General features: G+C 36.4%; 1 protein-coding gene across 3 annotated transcripts in view; it reads right to left on the bottom strand.

Moving 5' to 3' along the window:
* Positions 1 to 17,152, bottom strand: part of GALNT10 (polypeptide N-acetylgalactosaminyltransferase 10) — an 87,328-nt gene that overhangs the window by 57,098 nt on the left and 13,078 nt on the right. Inside the window, exon 1 of one of the 3 annotated variants that reach the window (XM_081934959.1) lies at positions 2,299 to 2,317. The exons of 1 other annotated variant lie outside the window; for it this stretch is intronic. The gene's annotated coding sequence lies outside the window, so the exon portion shown is untranslated. Of the gene's footprint in view, positions 1 to 1,738; positions 1,758 to 2,298; positions 2,318 to 17,152 lie in introns of those variants that run through there. One more of the 3 variants, XM_081934958.1, reaches the window with a different exon arrangement.

The raw sequence follows: 17,152 nt of genomic DNA, 5'->3' as shown, positions 1-17,152 counted from the left end.
TGTAACCGGCCCGGGAAGAAAGCGGCTTGGAGGGAAAGCCGATCTGCCGCTTTCGCGCCGAAAAGCCCCAGCGCGCTGCGACTCCTTACCAAATTGATGAGGGGGAGGCTTCAGGGACAGCAGGATCGCCCGGCACACCCGTGACTCCAGGAATCAGCCCGGAGCGATCCGCCCAGGAGAGGGGAGGAATGAAAACGCCCCCCCACTGGTCTCTCCCAGCCTTCTGAGGGCAGTAAAACAACAGCCCTGCAAGGCAGACCAACTACAGAATTTCTAAATTTGGAATGTTCAATTGTCACTAATCCTGACTAACTAGACAAACAACAAAAACTCTCTTACTAGAAACCAAACCTTAGTCATTGGACCAACTGAGAGGAAACTGGGAACCAACGGGAGAAGCCGAAGGTTAAGAAGTTTTCTCTCAGTCAAATGGACCAATCAGGCTGTGATAACCCTTCTGTGACCCCTCCCTCCACTCTACTGGAAAATAAGCTAAGCACTGTATAATACAGAAACTGAGTACACCACTAATATGCTATAATGGGAACATCAATGGAAGAAAAGTATCAATTTTACCATTAGTATTAGAGATAATTAGTATAAGATGTTCTGCTGATTGTGTGTTATTCTAGTACTGATTGCTAAATTAGACAATTCATTTTCTTAAAACTACTGGAAATGCAATATTGTAGCCAGATTATATCATTCTTTCCCATTTGGTGAATTGTCACAACAATTCTGGAAAATGATTTATTATACAACAAAAACAGATTTGAAATGTGGATTTTTCTTTTTAGCTCATCATGCTTTTATTAAATTATTACAAAATCTTATATTCTTATAAAATATACTGAACTCTTTTTAATACAGTAACAGCTACTATAAAATGTAATGCTTGTGATCAATAAGCAAGAACAATTCCTTCCATAGAAAAACAATTAAGTAAGTTATAGAAGTATGCCGCAATATCAAAATTAACTACTTACTTAAAAACATTTTTGGTATAGGAGTTAGCGCCAACTTATTTTGGAGTATTATCTTATAAACAATTTCATACTATATCCAAAGTTTGAGCTCCTGTAAATGTTAAGATTATAACATTACACAAGTGTGACAACTTATGTCCCATTAGGTCATTGTTTCAGAGATATTTTCTTGCCTAAACAGAGAAACAGAATGATTATGGGTGGGCACAAAAGCAGCAGGAATCAGAGTGGTTTCCAAATTCCTGTTGTCTTCCTCACTGATTTCCTTGTAGGAAGCTGACAGGGAGTGTCAGAAATAATGACCGCAGCTGACTGTGGCAACATAGTAATGCAGTAGTGTAGCAGTATTGAAATGGCCACAACTGGATTGAAGTCATGGGTTCTGTATTTTAAAAGCATTCTATAAACTAGTGTACTTGAACACCTTGGTTCAAAGATTGCTTGCACTATGATGGACCATTTTTCCCAAATGAAGATTACAGTCAATCAGAAAGACACAAGAGTTAGTAGAAGATAGATAATACAAAAAAATAAAGATGGCTATTTTGTATGATATTGTCCATTTATATGTAAATAATCTGATTGGTAAATGTCCACTAAATTCAATGGGATTCTTCATAAATCTGTTTAGGACTATCGCCAACTCTTTCTTCTTGCACCGTAATTACTTGTACTCCAACGTTCAGGATAACAATCCTAGCAATATCTGAGCATTGTAAATAATTATGTATAATGTAATAACTATTACTTACAAATGAATTTATAGTATGACTATAGTAGCAGCAATGTCCCTGTATGGAAAGAAGAATCCTATATAGGTGGTTTCTGGTCTTGACCCACTTTCCTCCTCCTCCTCCCAACGCTGCATGTTTTTATCCACAGCTGTTGAATTATCCGTTCAACGGTATAGCTGGGTAAATATAAATCCACATTTTTTTGAGTATCCAAAATAGAAGTACAATATCTATATATTTCTATCTCACTATCTATTAATATCACCCATGTTAATTATATTGTATTGACTTAATTAAGGCAGAGTTCTTAAAAATGCTCACTATGCTCAATTTTAAGCTCCAGCCTAAAACACTGAGCCATTTTCAACTGTTGAAATAATCCCTATTATACAGCTCTGACATTCTGTTTTAAACAGATTTAAACCAGTTAAACTTGAAATTAAATTAAAATCAGATTTTATTTCTGTTTAATAATTATAAATTACCTAGTTCTTTCTTGATCTACGTTCATGCATTTAGAAATGATCTGAGGGCACTGAGACATAAAATTCTTAATTTTTATACAAATGAATATTTACCCCATTGTTTTCACTCTGTTTATACAAACAGACACAAATGGTCCTCTCTATGCAACTGTCAGCTGAACTGCAATCACTCACTGGAATAAATCAAGGTTGATCGTCCTGTATTGCCCAATGTTATTAGATGTTCCTAAGGAGAAGGTATTTTCTTCTCTTCTCTTCACAGAAAGCTTTGTAGTCCCAAGGGGAATAAGAAAAAGAAGCAAATTAAAAAAGCAAGAGAAACAGACATCAATGCCAAAAGAAATAGATATTGGAAAAGATGCTGCTATTTGTACCCTTTGTTCAAATTACTAAGATCCGGGAGGCAAAGTTTCATGAAGACACATAATTGATAATTAGCAGGTTTCAAGAAAACATTAAAGCATGTTTGTCTCAAGTAATACTAAGAATAAGCTTTAAAATGGTGCATCAAAATAGTGTAGTAAAGAAAATTAAAATTTTAGTTTATAATTTCTCCTTTTTTTTCTTTTTTCTTTTTCAAAGCAACCTCTTATTAAGAAAACAGGGTTTCTTACTAACGGATGATTCAAGCTGGGTGAATCTGCCAGGGAGACAGCAAAGGAAACTCTGAAAACAGCAGGGGATGCATTAAAGCACTCGACCCAGAAGTTTGAAGAAAGGCTCAATTAGTTTCTGAAGTGTGAGCATGCAAGGATACAAGTGCATCGGAAAGAGGTGGAATTATCAAGATAGGATGTTGTGTAGAGGACACTAAAAAAGATTCATTTTCTTTCTTTTTAACAAGGGGCACTAAACCTTTCAGGAGATGTTAGGTAAAGAATACAGATGTAGAAAAAATGGTGGATGAGAAAAGTAGTGCCTGTCTGAACTGTTTCCACTTGCATTTACAAATGTTTCTCTTTGAAACTTGTAGCCTTTGCATTAAAGAAATCCATGTTTTTTTCTTCCAGAAAGAATTTAGACATTTGATTATTCCCATCAGTAATCAAGTAGTATATTGAAATAATTATAACACACTATCTAAAAAGCAGACTTGGGAAGCAAGAAATTTCTCACTTAGTTCACTTCACACCTATGTACTTATTATGTGGACTTAAAGCTTTGCCAGCCTCAACTACCAATAAAACCATAATGCAAACTTAATTTAAGGCTTCACTTGAAAATTGCAACAGATACCTTAGTACATATAAGTACAGAATATTGTCTTCAATATAAGTTGTCTTCAAATAAAGTTTAATTCATGGCTATGTGGATACAATCATGTAATTTTCTTGCATGATATGGAATCAATTTGCTATAGAGTTCTTGAAGGGTTCCCTCCAATCCAACTTCCTATATGTAACCTTCGGATTCTTTATTTCAACCACATAGTATATTAAAGATCTTTGGGGGATTTTGTCTTTGGAAAGAGAAACTAATAAGAGTAAGAATAGCCATTTGGTAGCAGAAATGCATGGGCAGATAGATACACTATATGTGTATGGCAAATATTCAATAAATGTTTCCCTCAACAAGCAGCCCAAAAGACATGTACAAATTACTCAGCTCTCTGACATCAGGTAGTGTAGGATATAGGCAATAGAAAGGAAATTCAATGACAATGTGAATATATTAGAATTATCCTGAATTATGTTCCCAATGAAACTAAATTCTCATGGGTATTTGAATGCATGATCATTTAGTGAGCATTTGAAGTTACAATGGACTGAAAAAGTGACAAGACCATTTTCACATTTATGACCATTTCAGCATCCCCATAGTCACATGATCAAAATTCAGATGCTTGGCAACTGGTAAATATTAATGATGGTTGTAGTGTCAGCTTGTTTTGAATTTCTAAATATTAAAATATAATGAGTTAGTGCAGACTTAATGATGAACCAGTGTTAATACCTATGTCTTGGTTGTTTTTTTTCCTTGACCTAGATGCCATTGGCTGCTCTGCATAATATTCTATTTCTCCATAAAAGTACAGTACTTTTAATACTCTGAAATATGCTCCTCATGCTTTGGAGATTTTTGGGATTTATAAAAATTAACCATTCCATGCTGCATGGATGAACGTATTTTGATTTCTGTAAAACCCCAGGAGGTACAATCCATTAAAATGTAAATTCACTCTGGTATCTTTCTTAATTTTAAATTAAAACATTTAGTAAATATTAAATATATATATTCTAGACATACATTGTTATGTTTCCTAATTAGTGAGATGCAGGGAACAGAATGTTTGACATATAGCTACTAGTTTAAGCTCTTAGTTTACGAGCATGCCAAGAGTAAAATTTGGCTTTGATAGTAATATACTGGAGAAAATGTGGTAAAAATGACTGACATCCTGTCATTACCATTAGCAGAGAATTGGACATATTTATAGGTAGTCTTCCACTTGCAACATTTTAACACTTAACAACTGTCTTGCTTAGCAACAGAAATGGACTCCCTTGTAGTCATAAATCGAGAACTACCTGTACAGCTTAGTCTGCACCTATATTAATCTATGAAATTTATTTATTTATGCCCTACTTCAACAGATACAGGTAGTCCTCAAATTACAATAGGTTACGATGCCCCCCCCACCGCAAGGTACATATGACCCGATTCCAAAGTTTTGATGACAAGGGCCCTCTACTGCAGTCATGTGGCAGCATTTTGGGTGCTTGGGCAGCTGGATGGCATTTATGGCCATTTGCAGTGTCCTACATCATGTGACCACTTTTTCTGTTTTACACTTTCAGTTTTCAGCAAAAACATCCCAAAACGAACATTGGGTTCACTTAACAGTAGTGACATCCACTTAAACCCTGCAGATTCACTGGTGATTTGCTTAACAACCATTGTAACAAAAAAAGATTGTAAAATTGGGTCAGTCACATGAGGATCTGCTTCACAAGCACCATGATTTACGACCATAACAGGCAGGATCCATAATGGTCATAAATTGATGACAATCTGTAATTTGCAATTGCAAGAAGAGGAAAAACTGTAATCAGCATAATCATAAATGGACATGGAAGAAAGGGAAAGCGTGAAAGTAGAATGACTCTATGAGGAGAAAATGTTTCATATGAAAAAAAAAACATTGGAAAGGTAACTTTGCAAGAGAATGTATAGAGAGAGGAGACAAGGAAAAGTAGATATGAAAGCTACTTGGAACAGAGTGAAAAGCAGTTAGAGACTACCATAGATGTATGTGGCGATATGCTAACGGAAAGGATGAAAAACATGACACGGTGGAACAATCAGATGAAAAGGGCTAAGGATGAGGGGGAAATGCCTATGAGAGAATGACTGCAGCGAAAAATGAGATAAGAATGTGTATAACATGTGCAGACAGGAAAAGATAGCTACAAAGAATGTGATCAAGGAGTATCTGAAGAGCTGCTTTTTGTGGGTGGCTGTAAAAATTCAAGTTAATAAGTAAATAAAGTAAATAAGCAAAACATTTAAAACATATACAGAATAATCTGAGTAATTTTTATGACATAATACTGAGAACCAATTTAGTATTGTGCTTAAGGCATCAAGGTAGAAACTGCAAGACCATATTTTAGTCCCACCTCACGCACAAGCTTTGGGCCAATAATTTTTTATCGACACTCAAAAGGAGATAATGGCAAGCCACTTCTGAAAACCTTGCTAAGAAATCCACAGGGACTTGTCCAGGCAGAGTCAAAGAATTGGCTACAAGATGAGTGGCTAAATAAGTAAATAAATAAATAAATAAGGCAGGCCGGCAGGCGGGCATGATTTAATGGAAGACCCCCCCCCCCCCCCCCGAATGAACGTAGCTATTTTTTTCTTTTTCCTAACTCCTACCTGTAATTTTTTTTTACTACTTCTTACATTTGTTTCATAACATTATTTACCCCTAAAAGGAAATGGTGTGATGCTACATATTTGTGCATGAAAAAATTATTATTAAAATCTTACAAGTAATTATTTTGGTAAATTAACTATCAGGGTAAATATAAAATGTACGTGTAAACATACAGTATAAACAGATAACAGCATCCAACAAAGCCTGCTTTAAAACAAGACTGGTTTCAGTAGAAACCAACAATTTTAATATTTTGAAAGGGGGAGGAGGAGGAAAGAAGTGCAACTCATTCAAAATAGCACAAGAACCACATCAAACAATGAAAATGTCCCATACTTTTTCCTGACACTTCTTCAAAATCAGATTTGGCTTGGCCAAAATACTACTGTCTGATTTTTATCAGTTTCTCACACCTTTCTAGCTTGATTTTCTAGCTTGATTTTTCATTATTTAAACAACCCTACAATACAGGGGTGGGTTGCTGCCAGTTTTACTAACAGTTCACTACCCCCACATGCGCACGACAGACAAATGCTGTGGTGCGCATGCAATGTCCAATGTACATTGTTCTTCACGCCTGTCCATTTACAGTGGACTGTGCGTGCGCTGTCACTAAAATCCAAAATGGCGGTGGCGAGGAAACCGGTTTGGGGGCTGCAACCCAGGCCTGAATTCTACTATTGATTCGGCCGAATGAGGCCGAACCAGGAGCAACCCACCTCTGCTACAATATCTTCAAATATTCTAAACAAGTTTAAAAACTTTGATCCAAGAGGAACAATATCAAACAGGACTAGAAATGTATAGCAGCATTAGATTAATTTTTCTTTGTATTCTTGGAACAAAACATAAGAGAAAAAGAATTCCCCAACAGGATAATTGTACATCCTAAGGATGTTATTCCTTAGGCTACCCACAAGGCAGACCCCTTAAGACCATGATGGTGAACCTATGGCACGCAAGCTCTTTGCGGGCACGCGAGCAGTTGCCCAGATCAGCTTCATCGCGCATGCATGTATGCTTCCTGACAGCCAGCTGATTTTCGGGTCATTGCTATGCATGCGGGAGATGAACTCACATGTGGGGGGGATGGCGATTACACACGGATGTGCATGGGTGAGGGAAGCACGGGGGGTGCAGTGCACCCCCCTGCGCCCCATTTTTGGTTCCAGGAGGCTGTAGGGAAGCCTGCTAGACCCAAAACGGGGCATGGGACGGGCGAGTTCACATGCACAGCGGATCTGGGGGAGCATGGGGGGGTCATGCATGCACAGGGAGGGGCACATTGCATTATAGGTGTGGGCATGACTGCTTGCACTGTCACATGTGCCTGCACAATTTTGGCCCACAAGGAGAAAAAAGGTTAGCCATCACTGCTAACAGATTCAGCAGTCACAAATAAATATCTTCATATTAAATTCATGGGCAAGTAGTTATGAAGAACATACTCTAGGCCCGGGATGGCGAACCTATGGCACGGGTGCCACAGGTGGCACGCGGAGCCATTTGTTAGGGCACGTGAGGTGTTACCCTGTCAGCTTCAGTGTGCATGCATGCTCTGGCCAGCTGACTTCGACTTTCTTTTGAGGCTGTTTTTCACCCTCCAGAGGATTCCCATTCACCTGTTTGCTAGAGAAAGTCCAAGAGATGACACTAAAATACAATAAAGCATAATGATGATGATGGTTAAACAAACGATTCATGATTAAATGGCGCATAAAACAAACAAGTCTCCTGTAGGCTCCGGAGGGCAAAAAACAGCCCTGCGGCCAAACCAGAAGTCCATTCCTGAACTTCTAGTTTGCCCATAGGGCCAGTTTTGTTTGCTTTCTGGAGGCTTATGGGAAGCTCCTGAAGCCTCCGGGGAGGCGGGGAGGGGGTATTTTTACCCTCCCTAGGCTCTTAGAAAGCCTCTGGAGCCTGGGGAGGGCAAAAAAAGCACGAAAAAAGCACGGAGGGGGGAACACTGGTTGCGCATGCATGCGCGCAGAGGGGGGAAGCGTGTGCATGTGTGGCACGCCCGCTCACAATCCCTCTGCGTTCCCCCCGCTTTTGGCACGCGAGCCAAAAAAGGTTCGACATCACTGCTCTAGGCACATGTAAAGGCACATGTAAACTATGGAAGAAATAACACTTAACTAATAATAAATGAACATATCTATAACATATTAATCAGATATTACTTTTTCTTCAAACATAATTTTAAAATCCTGAAGTAGTTATCTGCAAAATAAGCAAAGAACCAACAACTGTTATGTGTTTTTCAAAGACGTAAAATCTGAAGAAGCACAACTATTAAAAGTTATAATTTTTGAACTTTCTGCATTATTATTCAACTTTGGAAAAAGGGTAGAAAATTATTTTCAGATTTTTCATATGAATTAGATTACTTCTCTCACTACAAGCAGAACTATATGTTGCATTTTTAATTTAAAAACTTACTTTTTAAACATATTATTGTTTTATTTTTTAATATATTACCATTTAAGCATATTCTTTCTATATATTATTTTATAATGCTGGGCTTGAACTATAATAAAGAATAGAAAACCTGTCTGCAATTTTCTTTCCGTCTATTTGTCAGCAGCATTTTAATTCTTGTATTAGGTTGTTTTTTTTAAAACAACCTTGCTTTGTGGGTTAATTTCAGCCTGAGAATGTACAGATGGTTTCTAATTTACATTGAGTTTTGTGGAAATGTAAGTTTGGAGGCAACTGATAAAGGTCCATTAAATCTCTAGCATTGCAATTGTGGGTAAATTAGAAACATTTCCCTATCAGCAAAGGTATGCAGAATATTCTTCTGACAGCACTTCTGCATACCATTAAAGGATGATAATTAACCCAACACTAATGTTAAAAATCTTCTTTGTCAATTTTTATTTATTCATAATGATGTAAGTCACCTTTCAGGAATAACATAATCTTCTTTTTGTGTTTGAACAATACTCCAAAGATGTTTTGACACTGGCAACTCATTCGTGCAGGATAACTATAATTTATTACTGTGCTCTCCCCCCTCTACACACTGCCCTTTACAGTTTTTAAGTATATTTCCTTTCAGAAATGTCAGGCACTAAGTAGTAGTTTATCTTCTCTGCCAACAAAGTGGAAAAACATCTGGCCCTAAAGCATCCATATGACTTTCTACATGATACGGAAATGTTCTTTAATACTAAATCTCTACAAACAAAAACTGTGAACATAAAATCCTAGAGCTTAGTTCACGTAGTCTTATTGTAATATCCTCTTCAAAATATATTTATAGCCCATTCAAATGTTGCCAAACAACTAGCTTTTAGAAGTGCTTGTTAAAATCCATAAAACAGTTATGTATTAAACATCTGGGGTTAAACCTTATAATGAACACTGAAGCTAGAAGTGCCTACTGTATTCCTTTTTTGAAACTGAATCAAAATCAAATATTTAAAACCAGCTTCATTTACCTCATTGCCACTGCTGTAATTGATTAATAGGATATTAAACATTATCAGCATTGGCCATAAAAGTCCTGTTTCAACCATATATTATTTGGGAAAAAATACAGTGTTAAGAATATTATTATTTAGAGAATGCAAATATAAGTCACAATGGATTTCAGAAGAATAACATAATGAGGAATTAGACATGCACATTTGCAAATGTTGTAGACTTTCATAATTTCTGGAACTGTTGATGCAAGAATTCAGCTTCCCCCCTTCTCTAAATTTCTCCAGAACCCCCTATTCTTTACTATAAGCAAAATTAAATGATATCATATAAAATGCTAAGTAAAAACACAGAAATAAATTCAAATGTAACTTTCTGCCCAGTATAAAAGTCCTAAAAAGCATAAATGTCTTTTACATACTGTATTAAGAGTCTTATCTACATTTAAAAGCTGTCAGATTATTTTAGCTTGTTTTATACTTTAGTAATTTATTTATATTCAGTCAACATGAATTCATTATCATACATACTCACTACTTTTCTACATTTGTTTAGGATTCAGGAAGAATAAATGTAAAACATCACTTTGACTTATACTTTTTTCTTGTCAGTATAAATTTATCTACAACTAGTTGAATAATCAGGAGGTGACATCTGGAACGACAAATTGCTGTTATGAATTGAGTCTTCGTATTAATGTTTCCAGCCAGCAGCCATGCTCTTTCTTTCAAGATCACAGGTAGTCCTTGACGTACCATTTAAGCCATTTAAGTCCAGAGTTACAATGGCTCAGCAAGGTGTTTTATGATCCATAAAGCAATTCTGGCCTTCATAAAACAATCACTCTCTCAGTCATGTGATTGTGATCTGGTACTTGGCAACCTGTTTGGCACTTACTGGTTGCCAAGCACCCCCAGAAAGTCAATAAGGAAGCTGGTAGAGAAAGTTGCAGGGTGCTGCTGCCTGCCAAAGGATTTTCCCTCCCTTCCGTGCATGGGGGAGGAGGGGGGGAAAGTCCTTCATTAGGCTGCAGAAATGAAGCTCAGATCATCAGATCTTCACAAGCATTGCTTCATTTCTTCAGCTCAGTGCAGAGGGTAGAGGAACTCCTGTGGTTGGCCGGACAAACAAAGCAGGGACCTTTGTGATCTCCGCTTCTTTTTTTCAGCCCAGTGCAAGAGGTTCATTTTGTGCCTGGAAGGGAGTTGCGTGTCCACTTTCGGCAGGGCAGCTCTTTTGCCCCATATGCTTAATGACCACAATTGGAAGATCTGGGATTGCAATAGTTGAGCGAAGCCTTACTTGGGCATCTCGCTTAATGACTGCTTTAACAAGCAAGATCCCAATCCTAATTGTGCTCATAAGAACTGTACACTAGTCCTCCGATATATCCCATCAGAGCACTTTAATATTATAGAGTTATTTTAACCAAAATGTCCTTTTTATTGAAAATGCTCAGTCCTTCTTATGCTTTTTTAGGCTCCTCCTACCTAAGACATTTGTTCCTGCAATGCTTTTAGGAAAGCTTTTGTTCCTAAAATACTGCAGTTGTGATAGTGCACTTGGAGCCTGCCCCTTATGTCTAAATGTTCAATGTTGCACACACAAATGGTTGGAACTTGGATAGTTTTCCTGAACCCATCATCCTGTCTTTTTGACCTCCCCATGGACACAGATGTATGTCGCAGGAAAACCTACACTCAATTCAATCTCAGTCTTTGTTACATGGACACAGCAATATTTTCTTAGCAACAGAACTAATTTCCCGTTGCCTTTTCTATCATAGTTACAAGAGAGATACAGGTAGTCCTTAACTTATGACCATAACTTAGCCCAAAATTTCTGTTATTAAATGAGACATTTGTTAAGTGAGTTTTGCCCATTTTACAATCTTTCCTGATGCAGTTGTTAAGTGAATCACTGCAGTTGATAAATTAATAACCCGGTTGCTAAGTGAATCTGGCTTCCCTATTGACTTTGCTTATCAGAAGGGTATAAATGAGGATCAAATGACTCCAGGACACTGCAACCATCATAAAATTGAACCAGTTGTCAAGCATCTGAATTTTGATCATATGATCATGGGAATACTGCAAAGGTCATAACTGTTTGAAAAAAAGCTCATATGGTGCTGTTGTAACTTTGAATGGTCACTAAATGAACTGTTGTAAGTTGAGGACTACCTGTACTTACAAAAACACTAGAAATAGATTCTAGTTTTTTAGTTAACATTTATGTGATTGTGTCAACGATCAGTAGTCAATAATCTTTTTAGATTTTTCATACAATCAATTTGCTAGCTTCATGAAATTTTAGCCATTTTGTTTTTTATTATTTTTATTTATTGAGGAGGAATTTCTTGGTATAATCTTTGGGTATCATAAGCATCTGGCAAATAACTCTGAATGCCAATCCCTGTATACACAGAGTAGTAATTAATTTCATTTTTTCTGAGTAATTCAATGGCATTCAAAATATTTCAGCTAATGCTAACCAAATTGGTCAGTGAGACCAATATTTGTGAAATATTACAGCAACCATGGTGGATTATCTGTTAATCGCTAAAATGATTAGAGACTTAAATGAAAGTCTCACTACTTCTCTATGAATTTGTCCTACATCTAGAGGTATTATTGGAAGTCTTTTTTTTTTTTGATTAACCTATTATACTGTCAGAAAACAAGAAGGCAAAAGGCATTTTCTATTATATTACTCAGATTTTGTAATATTTTTTCTGGAGATGTTTCATCAAATACTGTCCTGGTATTTTGCAGGGGCCAGGTAAAGCCATTGTTTGCATAAACTTCAATTATTTTGCTTCAGCCACACACATTCATAGCAGCTCATATGAACAGATTAAATATTCAGCTTCCAGAAAGCATGGCTCAGATTCTAAGCCAAGACCACCAGTTATAGTTCTTTTGTAGACCAGGAAATTCTTGCAAGAGTGACTTGATCGTCATACAATTGAACTATTTTATGTGGAGTTGCCTTTGAAGATGACTAGAAACTGAAGTTCATGCAGAACAAAGCAGCCACTGTTATTTGAAAAGATTTGCTACTATGTCTATTCTGAGGTTAATGCATCAAGTACCAATAGGCTTTTGGTCCCAATTCAAAATGCTGATCATTTATCTATAAAACACTACAAGGCACACATCTATAAGGACCGTCTTGCCAAATAGGATTCTGCTTATCTTGTCTGGCTAACTAGACATGTTCTACTGGGAATTTGCCTCATTGGTGTAAAAGATATCCAGTTGGTTTCAGTGATATCTCTTCTCTGGAACAGCCCTCAAATTTTGGACTACATTAGTAGCTGTAGAATAGTTGATCCTGACTTTTCTTTCATTTCTAAAGGTACTGAAGATTTTATTTCAATAAGTTAGCATAAATTATTTTTATGTTTATGGCTAATATATCGTTATGTTGTTTTTGTTGTATATTCCTTGTGCATTGCCCAGACTTGTGACTGGGGGAGTATAGAAGTATTAAAAGAAAATAAGCTAGAAGGCCTTTTAAGAAAATAGGGTACTGGAACCATTGCTCAAACCTAAATTAGGATACACAATGGATGTAGCAGACTAAACTATGTTAAATATCATATCACTATATTATTTCAATTTTTAAATACTGTATGTTTTAAGAGTCTGCATGACTTAGTATGCCAAAAGATAACCTTATCAAATGTACTTTTTGAAGTAATTATATTAATTAAGTAATATAAACTGCAAATCTTTATATAATACATACAAAAGCATTTGTTTGAAATAAGCTATATTTTGAGAAAAGTATTACACGATTGGTTGTAGATTTTCATTGAAATTCTTCATAAATTTTATCCAGTAAATACCAAACCTTTCTAAAATAAATCCTGACAAAGCAGATGCAGCAGCAAAAGGGAGAAAAATAATTTATTCAAAAATCCAGGTGCACTCTCTTTTCAAATGTGACTGCACTGACAAGTAGCAAGTACTTTTCTAGTACCAGGACACATTATGCAGAAATGCTTTTATTAATTTGTTCAAACATAAAAAGTTTGATAAGAATATATGAAGCACATCCAAAATCTTCATTCATTGTTCTCTGCTTTTAGGTTTGTGGTAAATCAGTGCCACAAATCTCTATTAAAACTTTTAAATATCTTTTCATATATGGGATAATTATATCCTACAGCACTTTATTTCACTCTTCTTATTTTGATTTTTTTAAGTGGAATTGGCTCAGAGAACAATTACAGTTAGTCCTCAACTTATAAGCAGTCATTTAGTGACCTTTTGAAGTTACCATGGATTCACCCCAAAAGGCACTTATGACCCGGTTTTGAAGTTCTGAAGTCTGCACACCCTGATTTTGGGCATTTGACAATCAGCCCACATTTACTGCCATTTGAGGCGTTCCATGGTTACACAATCTTACCTGCATTTACAGTAAAATATGCCTATTGGCTAAAATGGGTTAATGACTGTAGCATTCACTTAGTGACTGTGGCATTTACTTAATATCTGCCACAAAAAAATCTTAAAATCTGGCCACTTGGTGACCCATTAACAACCAGCATGATTTACAGTCATAATTCCAGGCTCATATAATCCTTCCATATAATAGATGGCAAACCTATGGCATGTGCACCCTCTCTGTGGACACGGGAGCAATTGCCCCAGTTCAGTTCTGCATGCGCACGTACCTCCCACCAGCCAGCTGCTCATTGGGTCTCTGCCATGCATGCGTGGGGTGGAGCATATGTGAGGGGGCTATGCATGCATGCGCAAGGGGCAGGACCTATGCAGGGGGCGTGCTCATATGCGGGGGTTCATGTGCATGCACTGGGGGCAGGGCGCATGCGCAGGGGGTGCTAACACATTGCATTTTGGGAGTTCGGGAACATGCACGCTTTTGGCACTCGGTCAGGAAAAGGTTAGCCATCAAATAGAAAGACAAGTCCTAAAGTATTGCCATAATTTAAATGTTTATTTAAGAAATATTATATGAAAAAATCTGAATGGCCAAATGATGTAACCTAATTCTATCTTGTTCATTAATACTATTACAATTACCACTAGAACCACAAAAAAGTGCTTACAATAACTACCAAGGTAATATATCTGAATTATTTATGATCTTGCACATTCAAGAAAATAATGCACCCTTTAGAAGATATCATTTGTAAATATTGGGATTAACAATCTATGTACCAAAGAAATAAACTTCTCTAATCTAAGATAGCGATGGTGTACCTTTTGGGCTCAGCATGCCTAATTTGATTCTGCTGGCATGACATCACCCCACAAACAAAAGAGAGGCAATTCTCTACATAGTTATTTGAAAAAATAATGTGTGGCACTAGGTATTATATAAAGAAACATAAAATAATTCCAAAAATAAAATAACAAAGCAAAACAAAGTCAGTTTGGAGGGTTTCAAAAATAATTGTTGAATGTTGGGAAATGCTTGCATTGTGTCCCAAAACGTCATGGCATGTGATGTTTGACACACATATCATAGTTTTGACATCACTGGTTCTAGAAAAATAAAAAACAAAACTGTAGATTCTTACTTTTCTTCTGTTGCTGCTGCTTAATTTTGTTAAATTGGAGATTTCGGAAGACTAGAGTGAAAGGATCATCATTAGGAAATCCAGAATGCCAATCATTGCATTTCAAAACATAAATTTTGATACCTTCATAGCTGTAAATCCTAAAAAAGCTCCTACATGGGGATATTTTAAATATATTTATAGAAAGAAAAGATGCTTTTAAAACCTAAAATCAACTTTATAGGTGATCTCTCTGCAAAAAGTGTTAATACAGAGGAATGATATGTTGAAGTACTAAACTTGTTTTTCTTCCTTTATCAATGTGTTCCAATGAGAATAACACTTGTATTATTAGTCTGCATTGCTTGGACCATGCAATTTATGAACTACCATATTTTTGGGAGTATAAGACACACCATTTTCCCTCAAAAAAGAGGCTGAAAATCTAGGTGCATCTTATACACTGAATACAGCATTTTTTGCCTCCCGAAACCCCACCCCTTCACCAAAATGCCCATGCAGAGCCTTTAGGCTTCCAAGAGTGCTCCTGGGGGCTAGGATGACTGCTGTTGAGAATTCAGGGATTTGAAGTCCATGCATCTGAAAGTTGCCAAAATTGAGAAAATCTAATTTAGTCTCCATATCTTGCTTCTGTCACTGTAGCTAGATAAAGATGCTAATCTATTTATTTTCTTATATTTTATGTTCTATCTGTGCATTATCTAGGTGGAAGAATCTGGGGAACATGTGATCTTGGGAACAGGAGAGCTCTATCTTGACTGTGTAATGCATGATCTTCGGAAAATGTATTCAGAGATTGATATCAAGGTACTAACAATGAACTCGCAGCAAAAATATAGTGACAACATGCACACAATAATATCATCCTGCAAATGTCACTCACATCTCAACATCTGTTACAAGTGCATAAATGGTGACGCCATGATGATGACATTGTTATGTGCCTCTTAATCTCCTCTTTTTTAGATACATGGGAAGGAGTCTGCCTTTTTAATACTGCCCCTGAATTTGACTTCAATATGTGGTTTTCCTGGCTCTCCCCATTTAAAATGAGTTGGAGGAAATGGGATAATTGGCTCTCTACCCATTCTCATTATTTGTTTTTCAAAGGTAGCTGATCCTGTGGTCACATTCTGTGAGACAGTTGTGGAAACATCTTCCCTGAAGTGTTTTGCTGAGACACCCAATAAGAAGTAAGATCTTTGATGATGAGAATCTTAAAAATGAGCCATAATGTGATATGATTAAAGATTAGTGTTTGCTATGTTGTCTGCACAAAATGATCTAGAAACATTCAAGAAGCTATTTACTTTACTTACTTATTTATGTTACCCGTTTTTAAAATCTGTCAAATGAATTGGGAAATAGTTGAAATAGTTGATTTGGAAAAGTATCTTTGGACATTGAACTACAAAAACCATTTTAAATTTTCCCCCATCACATCTATCCAAATTAGTAAATTATTTCTATTCCTTCTTTGGATTAAACTATTTTATCTCCAGTTATTACAGTTTTTCAATAATATACAGTAAAGTATTGCCTAGAAAAAAAAGTAGACTAGCTGCAAAGTATTCTGCAATGCCACAAGCCCTCTTACCAAGAGTTGTTATTTGACTCCTTCAACTCCTTTCAAAAAGAGAACAAGGACTGTATTGGTTGGCAGATAAATCTATTGCGAGCCACATTCTTGCAGTGGGTTATACTAAGTATGGGGTGCCATCCCTTTTTCATTTTCTTGCCATATTCTATGCTCACTAAATTGGGATTGATAGTTTAGAGTGATTGTTTCCAGAGTGTTTTTAAATTAGCTCAAGGTATGTGTGTAGCCTGAGCCACGCAGACTTTTTTAAACTCTAAAAAACTTCAACCAGATGAAGTACTCCAGTTCACCTGCAGGTTCCAAGAAATGAATAAAATTGAATTCAGATTCTTCCTTATTATAATACTTTCAAATAGAAGAACAGTTCCAAGTAAAGAGTTCCAAATTGATATTTATCAATACCTTCATTTTAGAAAATATCCAGTCTGTCCTATGTCTTCCTTTGTCAGTCAAATAACATTTATATTTTTATTCAGAAACA

The sequence above is a fragment of the Natrix helvetica genome (genome assembly GCF_964273705.1).
Source record: "Natrix helvetica genome assembly, chromosome: 1".
Lineage (NCBI taxonomy): Eukaryota > Metazoa > Chordata > Lepidosauria > Squamata > Natricidae > Natrix > Natrix helvetica.
The sequence above is the reverse complement of the archived record's forward strand: the minus strand, read 5'-3'. Positions and strand labels throughout refer to the sequence as shown.